This window comes from Coturnix japonica, chromosome 2 (assembly GCF_054131305.1).
Source record: "Coturnix japonica strain WE chromosome 2, WE-NBRP24, whole genome shotgun sequence".
NCBI lineage: Eukaryota > Metazoa > Chordata > Aves > Galliformes > Phasianidae > Coturnix > Coturnix japonica.
This window is the reverse complement of record NC_140664.1, coordinates 44,434,017-44,447,168: the sequence shown is the minus strand read 5'-3', so window position 1 is coordinate 44,447,168 and position 13,152 is coordinate 44,434,017. Positions and strand designations below refer to the sequence as shown.

General features: G+C 34.8%; 1 protein-coding gene across 15 annotated transcripts in view; it reads left to right on the top strand.

Annotated features, from left to right (window-relative positions):
* DLGAP1 (DLG associated protein 1) overlaps positions 1-13,152 on the top strand; it is a 365,353-nt gene that overhangs the window by 140,670 nt on the left and 211,531 nt on the right. For 3 of the 15 annotated variants that reach the window (XM_085539648.1, XM_015855350.3, XM_085539642.1), the window contains exon 4: positions 5,331-5,436. The exons of the other annotated variants lie outside the window; for them this stretch is intronic. The gene's annotated coding sequence lies outside the window, so the exon portion shown is untranslated. The remainder of the gene's footprint in view (positions 1-5,330; positions 5,437-13,152) is intronic. 15 annotated transcript variants of the gene reach the window in all.

Here is a 13,152-nt window from a genome sequence, read left to right as displayed (position 1 = left end):
AGTGAGAATTCATGAAAGATGTGAATCTTAAGGTTATGTCTTACTGAAAGATAGTTATTTGTTATTAAATGTGCAGTTTTCTTAGACTCTTCAAAATACAGTTCCTTAGGAAAAAAAAAAAAAAAGAGCATATGACATTAAGAACAAATTACCAGTTAAAAGATAGGATTTTCTATGATGCAGTACAAGAGAAAGTATAAGGTATTTTACTAATAATGGCAGTGTAAACATAACAGCTCTAATGAGGGAAAAAATTAGTAGTACTGCTTCATGTACAGCACACTGAGAAGGCAGAAAAGCTTAGGTGAAGCAATGCTAATGAAATCAAGTATAAATAAATATCAGCTTTCAGGGGCTCCTTATGGTTGTTGGGTTTGGGGGCTTTTTGGTTATTTTTTTAAGTATAGGCAACACTTTTCATTATAACTTGAAAGTTGGTTGCCTATGAATGAGAGAATGGAAATTTAAACAATGATGTAAACAGAAGAATCATATTGTCTATTTGATAAAATAAAAAATTTCAAATGAAAATGCATAAGATGTAAGATATTCATTCCCTATTCTAATTATGGAAAATGTAACAGTGAAATAAAAAACAGATAATTCTTTCAAACAAGAATACGCAAGCAATGAGAGATGTGGTGAAATGATGTAGATACTGGATTTTTTGCCTTGTGAAACATAGTAGTTGTGCGGTCAGATTTCATAAAATAAGTATGAATTTAACTGTGAAGTGTCAAATGCATTTTTCCATCCAGTGACAGTTAAAACTCCAGGGAATATCCAGAACCTTTTGGGGTTAGGTGGATACAGAAAGAGCTCAAAAGTATCAAAAGTTTATTTTCTATTGATAAGTAGGGAAGTGAAACAACCGTTAATGAACAACAACTATAGACATTTTGAATAATATAAACCTTTATATGTGTAAAATATGTCAAGGTACAAAACCAGAATATTTTATTTCAAAAATACTAGGTTGGTAAACTCAGAGGAGGTTCAGGAGTTAGGCTGAATGTCCTTTGTGAGTACCTTCCAACTCAGGGTATTTTATGATTACATGAAAAGGCAGAGAAAGTAGCTTCAAGGCAATGTTGCCTTCTACTCAACCTACCTCCATTTCTCTGGTGTGAATAAGATTGTGGAAGAGGTTAAAAATACTTAGATAAATAAGGAACCATATAGTCTTTTTTTTAACACATTTTCTTCTTATTTTATGTTAGTGCTATGGAATGTTAAACAGTCCTTAAATTTTTAAAAGCTTTTCCTTGTCTTTTCTTGGAGTGAAAGGCACAGCCTAACCAGACTTGTTGCTTGTGAATGCATGACTGTTTACAGGCAGTCCTAAGGGCAAGGGGCATAGTTTAAGAGATATGTGACAATGTTGTAAGGTCTCAAGCCGCAGAGGATGCTCAGAAATATTTTTTTTAATCAACTTTTAAATATTTTTTTATATTCTCTCTTGGGCATTTAATTCTTCCATGGTTTATACCAATAGCTCAACAGGCATTTGAATTCACCCAGCATGATTTTTCTCATAAGTGCATAGCACTGGAAGTAGATGCCTATAAGAAGCTTGTACAGTGGGTCAAATCAAACGATACCATTAACTCTGAGAAAGGGAACATTTGTTGTATTCCCCTTGTTTTCTTCCAGTACAAATTTCAAATTGAGCACAGTGGGAAATCCTATTTACTCCCATGGTGTAAAATCACATCTTTGAAATGATTCACCTGTCTTAGAAACAAGCTGATCATACATAACATACATAACATACTAACATACATACATAACTAGTACTGCTTTTATGCCACTGATGCAGTGAGAGATGTCTTTCTTAGGTTTCAGTTCTATGTCATAAACAGGCATAGATGGTAAGCATCTCACAAACTCGATGGAATCAGAGACAGCAAAATCTGTCTAAATGTTGTTTGAATTTGCATTTTTAAATGATTGTAACAGCTAAAGTGTTGACATCAGCAAAAATCCAATTCAGATAATATTTTCTGGGCAGGTAACTTGCACCATGAAAAAATGGAAAGTCTTTACTAAGTGGCGAGAGTCTGGAAAAAGGTACATTAGTAATATTTTCCAACTCATAGGGTAATACAAAATGACACTGTTCTGAAAGCTTTATTTTATGTGAAACTCTCTCTGCCATGTAGTTGTTATTTTAAACTGTTTATGCATTTACTTTTACTCCTATTGTATAGATTCCACTTATCTTTTTGTTACCTTTCCTGTCAGCTCCATTAGCTTCTTTTTATGTATAGCAGGCACCATTTTAAAAACTGGTTATTGATTTGAGGAAGTGGCAGGATAACAATAGGCCACAGTAAGAACACCAGAAGAGAACTGTTCTGTTCAAGAGCTGAATGGTCAAAAGTGACCTCAATTTTGGTTGGCTGCAGTGACCACATTCTCAAGATCAAATGAAAAAACAAGGACAATTTCTTAACAAATTATCATTCATAAGGGAAAAAAAAAAATATTATCATGTGTTTCTGAATTAGTTTTGCTTTTAACTCATGAATTTACATGAGCACTTTGCCGTAAATATCCATTTTACTGCTTTATTTTAAAAGAGGGGAAAAAAAACAGTTCTATAAAGTCAGCACAATGAAATTTATGCTCAGGGTTTTAAGAGCTGGCCAGGAAGTTCTTACAAGTAAAATCTGGGTCATTCTGATCCTGAAATAAAGGGACTATATCAAGGAGCAGAAGAAAATAAGAAATCTTAAGAAATCAACTTAGGGGTAAGAGAACATTGCCCCTTTCCCAAGAACAGCCACTTCAGGTTTCCCTTCTTATGTTACACACACTTGAAAAAGTTGTTGAAAACAACAGAGACTTTGTGAGAATCCAGAAGATTAGGTTAGGCTTTGATTGCTGTGATGAGGCAAGAGATACAGCCTGTTAGGTTCAGTGGAGGGGGAGATGGAAAACTTTTGTCTCTGTGGAATACAGCAAACCAGTGAAGTTCTGGGACTCGTATCCAATTACAAAAGGAGCTCCAGTACATGGAAGCGAAACCTAGAAATGGAAGAAAAAGTATATTTTTAGACAGAAGTAGGTAAACATTGGAACAATCCACTAAGCAGTGCTGTACATTCTTGTAACTTAAAAGATTTCATTTGATATTTGTACTATGATTGCTGAAACAGTTTGGGGAATTAGATGCTCAAGCATCCTTGAAATGTGTTCATTAAATTCTCCAAGATCTCATGGGTTCATAAGAGATTTTTAGAAATGCAGCAAAGCTGAAAGCAGTACTCTATTTTTTCAGTCAGAGACATGGGGACTTGATTGAAGGTGTTGTGTAGTAGTGTGAGGTGTTCTCTGATATGTTACAAAAAGGGTTAGACTGCATTGTGACAATGGCATGTCTTGCTCACAGAGTCAGCATATTTGTTTCGTATATGAAAATAGCTAGCAACTGTTCTGACCTAATAGGAGACTACTAAGATTGCTGTTAATGTACTTTCAAAGTGTTTTCTTGCAAAGGTCCTGTTTTACTCATACTATACTACCAGAATGCTAATTCATCTCCATTCTTCTGTCACTGGTAGGGAAAAAAAAAAAAAGACAAGGTCTGTGTGCACTGGTAGCATCCAGCAGTTTAGCAACTGCTTTTTCTTTTTGTCTTGGGTTTTCAAGTATCTGCTTTGATTGCCAAAGTATAAATGGTCTTTTGAAAGTCTCCCTGGGATGTGAGCGCCTCCACAGGAGGTGCCAAAATATGACAAGATAGGCAAATTAACAGCACATTTCTTGTTTTTCTGTCATGTTGTGTACAGAAATAATTCACTTCAGACAGTTGTCTACCACCAGGAAGACTTCGATCCTCAATAAATGAGTCTGGTTTTCTCAATTTTACCTTGGAGAGAGTTGCACTGAATTAGAGGCTACATAGATATAGTGAACATCCAGTCACGCACCAGTACAAGTAATAATTTCACTGTCACTGGACATGACAACTGTTACAGTAGAACTGATCTATTTTCTTCAGTTTTTACAGTTCACTGACTAGGTTCTGCATGGCTAAGAGTCACTGGTCCTTGAAACGTTAGTGACAGATCTGTAAGCAGTACAGGTAATATTCTCAAGTCATTTTCCTACTACTTCTCTATCAGATGCAGAGATGCATGCCTGAAATGTTGTGCTCATTAAGAACAAAGTGAAGATCAGCTATGGATTAAAAATACTGCTATATCTATTGAATCAGAGTTAGATTCTGTCTTGAGCTTGATTTACTTGCAAGGATGGCTTCTGTGAGGCCCTAGAAATCTGAATTCTGCCTAATAAACTGTAAGTATGGATCAGTAGCCTGGGACATTGCAGTTTTAGTGTTTGGTTGTTTTTTGTTTTTTTTTTTCTTGACAACTTTTGCAAGTATGTAAAAATTAACAACATGGAAATAGAAAATTTAGGAGCAAATGGCTCATCTGCTTGTAGTTATTAACATTTAATGAAATTATGACTTTATTTCCTGTTATTGCTAAACTGATTTAAAACTTGCTTTTTGTTGCATAAGTAAACAGGCTTTATTAGCCCAATGTTAAGATCTCAGGGTGTAAGTGGTTAGATTTTTTATATAAAAGTGAATCTCATAGTATAATAACACAGTAATAGTGTAACATGTTAATAGTGTTGATACTGTAACATACAAAGACTGTAATGGTTGATGTATCAAACATATTTTGGAAATCTGTTTATCCAAGGCACCAGTGTGACAGCAAACATATTTTAGGTTGCTGGGGCTGCATTAGTATACAAAACCTATATTTTATGAGCTATATATTATTACCACAATAAAAATTATGCTGATTAGATTGCTGCAGTTCCTATCGTTATCCTGTAGAATTTCCACCTGGAAGATCAAGTCCAACAAGGGGATGCAGCAGTGTGCATTTTGGACAAGTTATTGACCAAAACCACTGTGTGTTTTCTTTCCACAGCTTTTGTGGCATCTTAATGTTGGGGAAAAAAAAAAAAAAAAAAAAAAAAAAAAAAAAAGAAAGAAAAGAAAAATATGTAAAACAATTCTAGAATATATTATGCTTTCCATATAAAGCCATTTGAGCTTGACAGCTTGACATTTGAGTTGAAGGTGCCCAGTGTACAAGTAGTTCATTGTATTACATTTGTGACTGATTGAAAGAATGTAAGTAAAATGTTAGTATTTGTTATTTCTATAAGTGAGCAAGTCAAAAAGGTAACATCCTTGCTTATTTTAGTAACCTCATAATGTAGCTATTCAAGTTATATACTCTGCTTTGCTCCTGTGCCTCACAGAAGTGTCTTACTTTCCACTAAGACTGCTGCGACTTTAGTTTCAGATTACTATCTGAAGATGCTCTATGATCTGTAGCAAGTAAGGAGGGTGCACTGCTTCCATGTTGATAGACCCAGATAAAGTTTTGGAAACAGATAAGCTAAGTAAGTTCAATTCTTGCTTTGGTTCAATGATTCTGAGAAATTTTTGCAAATAATTAGTAATCTAATTGTTAAATGACATTACACTGCATTGTATTTTATATATGCATGTTTATTTATGCACGTATATAAAGACTTTTCTAAAGCATTTTGTAAAAATAACAAATAAATATAATTTCATCTTTCTATCCAATTTGAAAATATAATTCAAAAAGTATATCAAAAAGATGAGCTGTCCCATGAGGTACAAATTGTACTGATTCGATCAAAACATATTTTTCTTAATATCTGACATGGAATCTGCCCATAAGGAAAATAATCCTAGGCAGGACTGAGGTCAAGTCAGTGTGACATCAAGAAGAAAATTACACAATTGGGTTGAAATGTGATCTTAAGTAACAGTAGTGTTTCTCGGATTCAAGATCAGTAGCAACCCAATATAAGATATAAGAAATTTTGTAGGGGATGCAACAATTTTAAGTTACTGAATAAAAGAGGGCTGCATTAATAAAACCAGCACTTTCAACCAGATGCTAATGAACATTTGTAGGATCATATTTTTGGGGTGGAAGGTTATAACAAGGATGAACTTTATCCTGAAGCAAGATTTCTGATCTAGCTTTGACTCTGTGATACTTGGTGACACCAGTCAGATTTCTTAAAGTATCATGAGAAGAGTTAGTGTCTTAGAGCAACAATAAACAAAGATGCACAGGCTGTAGGAAAAGCCTGACAGAACCAGATATAGCACAGCTTGATTTTAGAAATTACCAGCTGTGACAGAGCATCTGTTTTAAGGTTAGAGAAATTGATATATTGAATCTGTTTGGATAATGGATTGATCTCTTGAGATATCAAGTAGCCCGAGTTTCTGAGAAAACAGAAAATTGTTGCATCCTGATATCTCTGTACTACAGGAATTTATTTGTCCTGCACTTCCTGACTGCCTGACCCTTCAATACAGTAGGTTTTGTATTTTCAATTACTAAGCTTTGTTGCATGATATTATGGTAAGATTGAGTGCTTGTAGCATGTTTTCTCTGAGTAATTGGCTAGCTGTCAGGGAGAGAAAAAAAATCAATAATACCAATAATTTTTTAGCTCTTAACTTCTAAATCAATTGTTTCATACATTAAGTAGCTCTCCTTGAGTGTACAGTTCTGTATGTCTCTTTTGTTTTGATTACATTTATTTTCCCAATAGTTTCTTCATATTTAAAAAAATTAGTTGTAATGAACTGAAGGATTTCTTTTTCTTCCTCTTTCAAAAGTGTGAAATTGATTACTTTCTGTGCATGTTTACCTGGCATGAATCAAGTTACCTGGTTCTAGCTTACATTAGATATTTAATTTGTACTTAAAACCCAGATGGTAGAAGAAATTAAGAATGATAAAAGTAGTCTATTGATTCAGTAGATGACTACTTTCCTATGTTACGGCTGTTCTGCCTCACATGCAGTTCCATTTGCTTTACTACTTGCACGTAAAATGTTATTATATTGTGATTCTTCATAACAATTTTGTTACATCATCAGAGATCCTTCTTGATTAGAATGATTGAAAAAGATTGGTGGAAAAACATGTATGATAGTTACTGATAGTTTCTGCAGCTATTCAAGAAGCTGCAAAGCAGTGTGTGCTCTTCTGGTTGTCAGTAATAATCTCTGTATTAATTTTTAAAACGAAATAATTCATAATTTTATATTCATATCACTCATATATAATGTCAGATTGAAAAACTGTTATCCAGTTTTCATAACATTTGTGTAATTAGTTATAAGATTGCAAATCACATTAATTTCTAGCAGGAAATATTGCTTTCAAGTTTATGATGTATGATTTGTTCTGAAAATTTTCTAACTTTACGGCATGCGTTATTCAAATAACAGCCGAAGTGGAAGTGAAGTTCTTCACTGAGGTGATTGTGGTAGTCCATGAAGTTTGGCCTGCTTTGGCTTAGCGGGTTTCTTTCTCCCTGGACTTTTTTAATAGGAAAGCTGAGGCATGTAAATGTTTGGGCAAATTAATTTGAGAGATGTTATACTGTGGTCACAGGGGAATTCACCTCTGACTTGAAAAACATTGTACTGTAGAGTGAGAATTTCATTATTAATGTTTTTCTAATGGGATTTTTCTTACTGGTGTTTTTTTCTATTTCAATTAAAGAGCAATAGCTATGTCATAGCATTTTTGAGCTCTCATGGATGTATTCACTAAAGATAAATTCAAAGTAACATAAAATTTAGACTTAAAAGCAAGACACCTAAACAGTTTCTGATGACAGTGAATAACTACTCATACTATAGTTACTTACCAACCATCCAAAAATAATTTACCTGCACGAATATAGATATGCTCCCTTTTTAATTTTAATTTGCTATTTATTTTGTTTGCATCTATTTTCAAAGGACAGCTTATTCCCAGTTTTTTGTGTAGTCAGCACTTTCACAAGTCCAAAGTTAAATATGTAGTTTTATAATGTATTTATTTTAAATGTTAAATTAAAAAGGAGTTGTGTACAGCATTTTCATATTGACTTTCTATCATATTATATATTAAGTGTGTAACCTTTATTGTTTGATTGCTCAATCTCCAGTGAAAAATCTAGTTCTAACTTTTTAATGCATTAGACTACTCTTTGGTAGACTATGGGAAATTAATTGGACAAACTGGTAACATTTCCATGCAGGATAAAGCCTTCTGAGAACTATTAAAGTAAATTCTAACGACCATCCATATTTTATTATCATTCGATGAAAGCTAGAAATCATAGAGTCATAGCATCCTTAGAGTTGGAAGGGACTTTTAAAGGTCACCTAGTCCAACTCCTTTGCAATGAACAGGGACATGCACAACTAGATCAGGTTGCCCAGAGCCTGGTTCCAGCTTAGCCATGAAAGTCACCATGCCCAGGGCATCCACCACATCTTTGAGCAACCAGGGATAATAATTTAAAGGTTATTTATAGTAAGTATATTTTAATTGTAGGTAGATTTTTATAGACTTTTTTCATACATATCACGTTTCTGATAAAATGCTTCAAAGTATCAGTTTCTAATTCCTCCATTTCATTGACTTCATATTTTAAAAGTGTTTCCTTACCAAGGCTCTACCTAAAGTACCTGTTAAAATTTACAGATGCTAACCATGCAGAGCAAGCACATGTCATGAAAGTTATTAATCAAAAACATTTATGCAAATAAAGAATGCATTGCTTTATAAGAAGATTATCAGGGAGCTTTTCCAGACCACAGCTACTTTGTTTTCCTTTCATAGATCTTATATTGTGAGTAATCAATTAAGAAAGTATTAGATAATATCTTCTTACATGGGTAATTATCAATTAATAATGTTATTCTAACTACAAATTACAGTATATAGGGAAACATAATCTGGAATACACTGTGAAAATAGAGTAGGTTAAGTAACACATTACCATAGACAGAACTAGGAAAGCTCTGTATAAGTAGGGGAGTTGAAAAAATAAAAGTACTTCTTACCTCACTAACAAGTTGTTTTGTAACCTTTAGTCCTCATTAGGCACTCAACTTCCATTTTATTGAAAAGTGGCTTGTTTATCATTAAAGTTTGTTAGTTGGGTCACACATAATATATTGACAGAATTTATTTATTTATTTATTTATTTTTTGAGTTCGTAGATGTTTGTGTCAATAAAATTTAGGTGGTAGTTATTCAACAGAATGTCTGTTTCCAGATAATTATCTTTGCAAACTTTAAACTGGTTAAGAGAGACCATTTTCTAAAGAAAGAAAGCTGTAGGATCCTAATGTCTGGAATGGTGATACAACGATCCTAGATTCTCACGTCAAAGAAGAGCGTGACTATCACAGTAAATGTCCATTGTATGGTCTGAACATTGATTGACACAAACCCTTGTCAGGATCACATATTAAAATAGTTGGTCATCATGGTTTAGTACTTTCATTAACAGGGAGTTAAATACATTTACTTTTAAGTAGCAGTCTTTCTTGCTTGAGCATTATAAAAGCCATGTGCTGACATTCTGCTAAGGCATGAATGTCATTCCATGTCAGTACATTTTTTTCTCTGCTTTCATTGCTTAAAATAAAAGAGTAAGTGAAGGCCATGATAAATTTAGTGCATTTTTGATATTTCTCAAGACGAAAATACAAGCACATCAAAAAGCAGTAACAGCGGTGCATATTGTATAAGAAATTCTGGGCACCGTAAACAATTTTTGTATTGCAGTAATCACAAAAATTCATTTCTTTCACCTTCTGTCCCTTTTGGTGTTACCTGGTGTCAATGCTTCATCAGTTCAAATTGTCACTAATTTCAGGTGCTCTCTCATTCTAGTGTTTCTTTTACTAATCTTCTGATTTAAGTAGTAGGGCTTTGGAATGATGTAGGCTCAGTGTAGGTGTCAAAAGGCCAGAGACAGCTGAGTTTGGTGTCCCTAAGCACTTTATCAGAATCTGCTGCTGCCAGTGTGGAGAAAGCCCTATATGCAAGCAGTCCACTCCTCTCAGATATGATGCTTTAGATGCAGAATTTCAGAAAAGTAGTGAAGGAAACGCATTGAGAGGTTGTTCTTGCTTATATAAACTTTTAGAAATTCCTGTAATTGTGTATCAAGACTGAAGGCTGTACATAATTTAGAATAAACTTTCTCGCTGGACCCCTGAACCACAGTTTGTTTCTCATAAGGCTAGAGGGCCTGGGGAAAGCCTAAGAAGCTGTTCTGAACATATTAGTGTGAGCATGAGTGAGATGAATCCAGCAGTTCCTTGTGTTCTTATCATTTATGAATTAAGGCCATCTGGTCTCTGTACATTTAAGATTATCTCCCTTCATAGTGATTTATTCTTCAGTAAAACAGTATAAATGTTGCATTATACTGGGGAAAAAAACAAAAAAAACCAAAAAAAAACAAATGAACAGTACACTTAACATGCAGTTGTAGTGTGGATTATGCATCAATAACATAAATTTGACTTGTAATGAGAAGCACCAGTGAAAACCTTTTAAATATTGTGAATGGCTTTCCACTTGCTCATGAGATGCAATACAGTTGTCAAAAGTAGTAGAGAAAAAGATAAATTTCAAGGAAAAAACTACCTTGGTTAATGTGTTTTCATTTCAAAACACAAAACTGAAAACCACTTTGAATTCATTTCATTTCTTTCGGAATAGAAAACAAGACGTTGACAGGAATGACAAATTCTGTTTGAAAATATTCTGAATATTTTTCCATTTTTACTGCTTGTGCTTTTAAATATATATTTCCTTTTTGTCCTAAAATAATAAAAGATAGATGCTCCTGTGTGGTAAGAGGAATCATATAATCATAGAATGGCCTGGGTTGAGAAGGACCTCAAAGATCATCCAGTTTCAACCCCCCCGCCATGAGCAGTCACCAACAACCAGACCAGGCTTCCCAGATCCACATTCAGCCTGGCCTTGAATGCCTCCAGGGATGCGGCATCCATAGCCACCTTGGGCAACCTGTTCCAGTGTGTCACCACCGTCTGAGTGAAAAACTTCCTCCTAACTTCTAACCTAAACCTCCCCTATCTTAGTTTAAAATCACTCTCCCTTATTCTAGTGCTATCCACCTCTGTAGACAGACATTCCCCCTCCTGTTTATGTGCTCCCTTCAAGTACTAGAAGGTGAGAGTGAGGTCTCCCCAGAGCCTTCACTTCTCTAAGCTAAACAAGCCCAGATCCTTCTATCCACTCCTGTAGGTATATCTTTTGTCCTGGTGTGTCCAACCCACCAACAAACTGGTATTGTGAGAGGATAAGGCTCAGCTCTTTTGGTAAGTGTACCTTGGGCTGGGGAGATGTTTGTCCTGATACCTGCTTTGCTTTTGGTCTTAGTGATTTTTGGGCAAGGCAGCTTGCCATCCTGTGCCCAGCTTTCCTTAGCAGGTAACCTGAAAGTGAAACATTTGAAGGTTGGCTGAAGAAAATTCCCCTAAGAGGTCTCACAGCTGCTCTTGTAGAGCACTGACAGAGTTCTATTGAAAATGTGGACTGTTATCCTCACCTGCAATGCATGAGTGGACAATACTGAGTGTGAAGAGGCTTTCTCTCTGCCACTTCTGTTTTGGAAAGTGTGCCTGCTGCCTTGGCACCAGAAGTAGCTAGCTGTGTCTATGACATGGCATCAATAATTGTCCTGAAAGCACCTGAAATATCGCAAGAGAACATGTATTTTGATAATATCTTGCTTCTACTGCTTGTTAGGGTGTCTTGGTGGTGTTTTTGTATGTTTCTAATTCATGCCAGCTCTTTCTGTTAAATCTTTGATCCAGCCTATGTGGGGAGAAAAGTTGATTTTTCATAAATCACTAGCAGCACCTTTCTCTGGGGGACATTTGGCAAGATTGTTCTGTCACACACAGTGATGTAAATATTTCTTGAGGCATTTCTCTTTGGGCCACAGTACGTTTCTGCTAATCTGAAGCGCAGGTGCTGTGCCAGAGGTCCTGTCTATCTATAGTTGGAAGAACGCATCTCTTTATTTCCCCAGATTCTCATTATGAATCTGAAACAGATTCCTTTCCATTGAGCGCTGTAAATGTGAAGCTGTAGATAAATCTCTTTGGTTTCAAAAAAGTATCAGTTCCATAATTGTATAATCTGATGATAGAATGCACTACCCCTCTTCCTTGCTCTTAAAAACACCTACATTGTCTTTTCCCCTGCTGTAATATCTCAGATAATGATTTTTGTGCATTCAGCCCACTGTGTTCATTTTTCCTTGAACATACACTACAAATAATTTCATTTGCTTAATATTTATGCTAGCTCTGTTTTTCCTGTTTATCTCTTTACAGTACTATATGTAAGACATAATTTTTGTTGAAGTGTTTAAGGATCCTTGAGACAGTATTTGGTTTTGAAAGCCACAATAATGCACAATCTCTTTACAATTCAGTAATGATTACCTAGATTCCACAAGAGGAAATAGATATATATATCCATACAGTAAAAATTTTCAATTTATTTACTGTTAATTAGAATTGGGGTACTTTAATATTCAACGGAAACATCACTTCTGATATCAGAATTAAGCTTTTACAAAAAATTATAAAATTACATAAATTAACAAAAAAATACAAATGCATGCAGCTTTTTTGCATATTCTGACCTATGGGAACAGCAGAGGAAAATGCTTTTGTTGCTGTTACTGAAATAAGATTCTTAAAATGTCAGATTGATCATGTGTTTCTGCTGAATTGTACCTTATTCCATTAGCTGGTGCTGTTGAGAATGGAAGAAGCTTCTGTGATAGATCTGTTAGTCATTTTCATCTTGAGCAGATATGTCTGTGCAGTTACACATCTGTAGCAAGCTCAGAGAATAACATACTACAAAAGTAACAATCTTTGTGGGTTTTTTTTCTTCTAATGGAAGGCCAGATCTAAATCAATGTTCATGTTCTGGAAAGTTCTGCTGCCTCTTGGCAGAATTACTCAAGTCCCATCTGGATTCTTGCCAAGCTGCTTCAGCCAAGAGGTGAAATAGATTATATGAGTCAACCATTGCTTTAATGATCTTCTGTTTATTAACAAAGAGGATACAGAAAGCATATTTTTTTTCTGAATGCAGGAAGTATGAACAGCAGGCAATTTCCTTGCCTCTAATGTCATCACTGCCTTTTTAGCCTACCCTGTGTACCATGGATTTATGTTTTTAACCTCTGTACGAGGACACGCATTCACAACTTCTC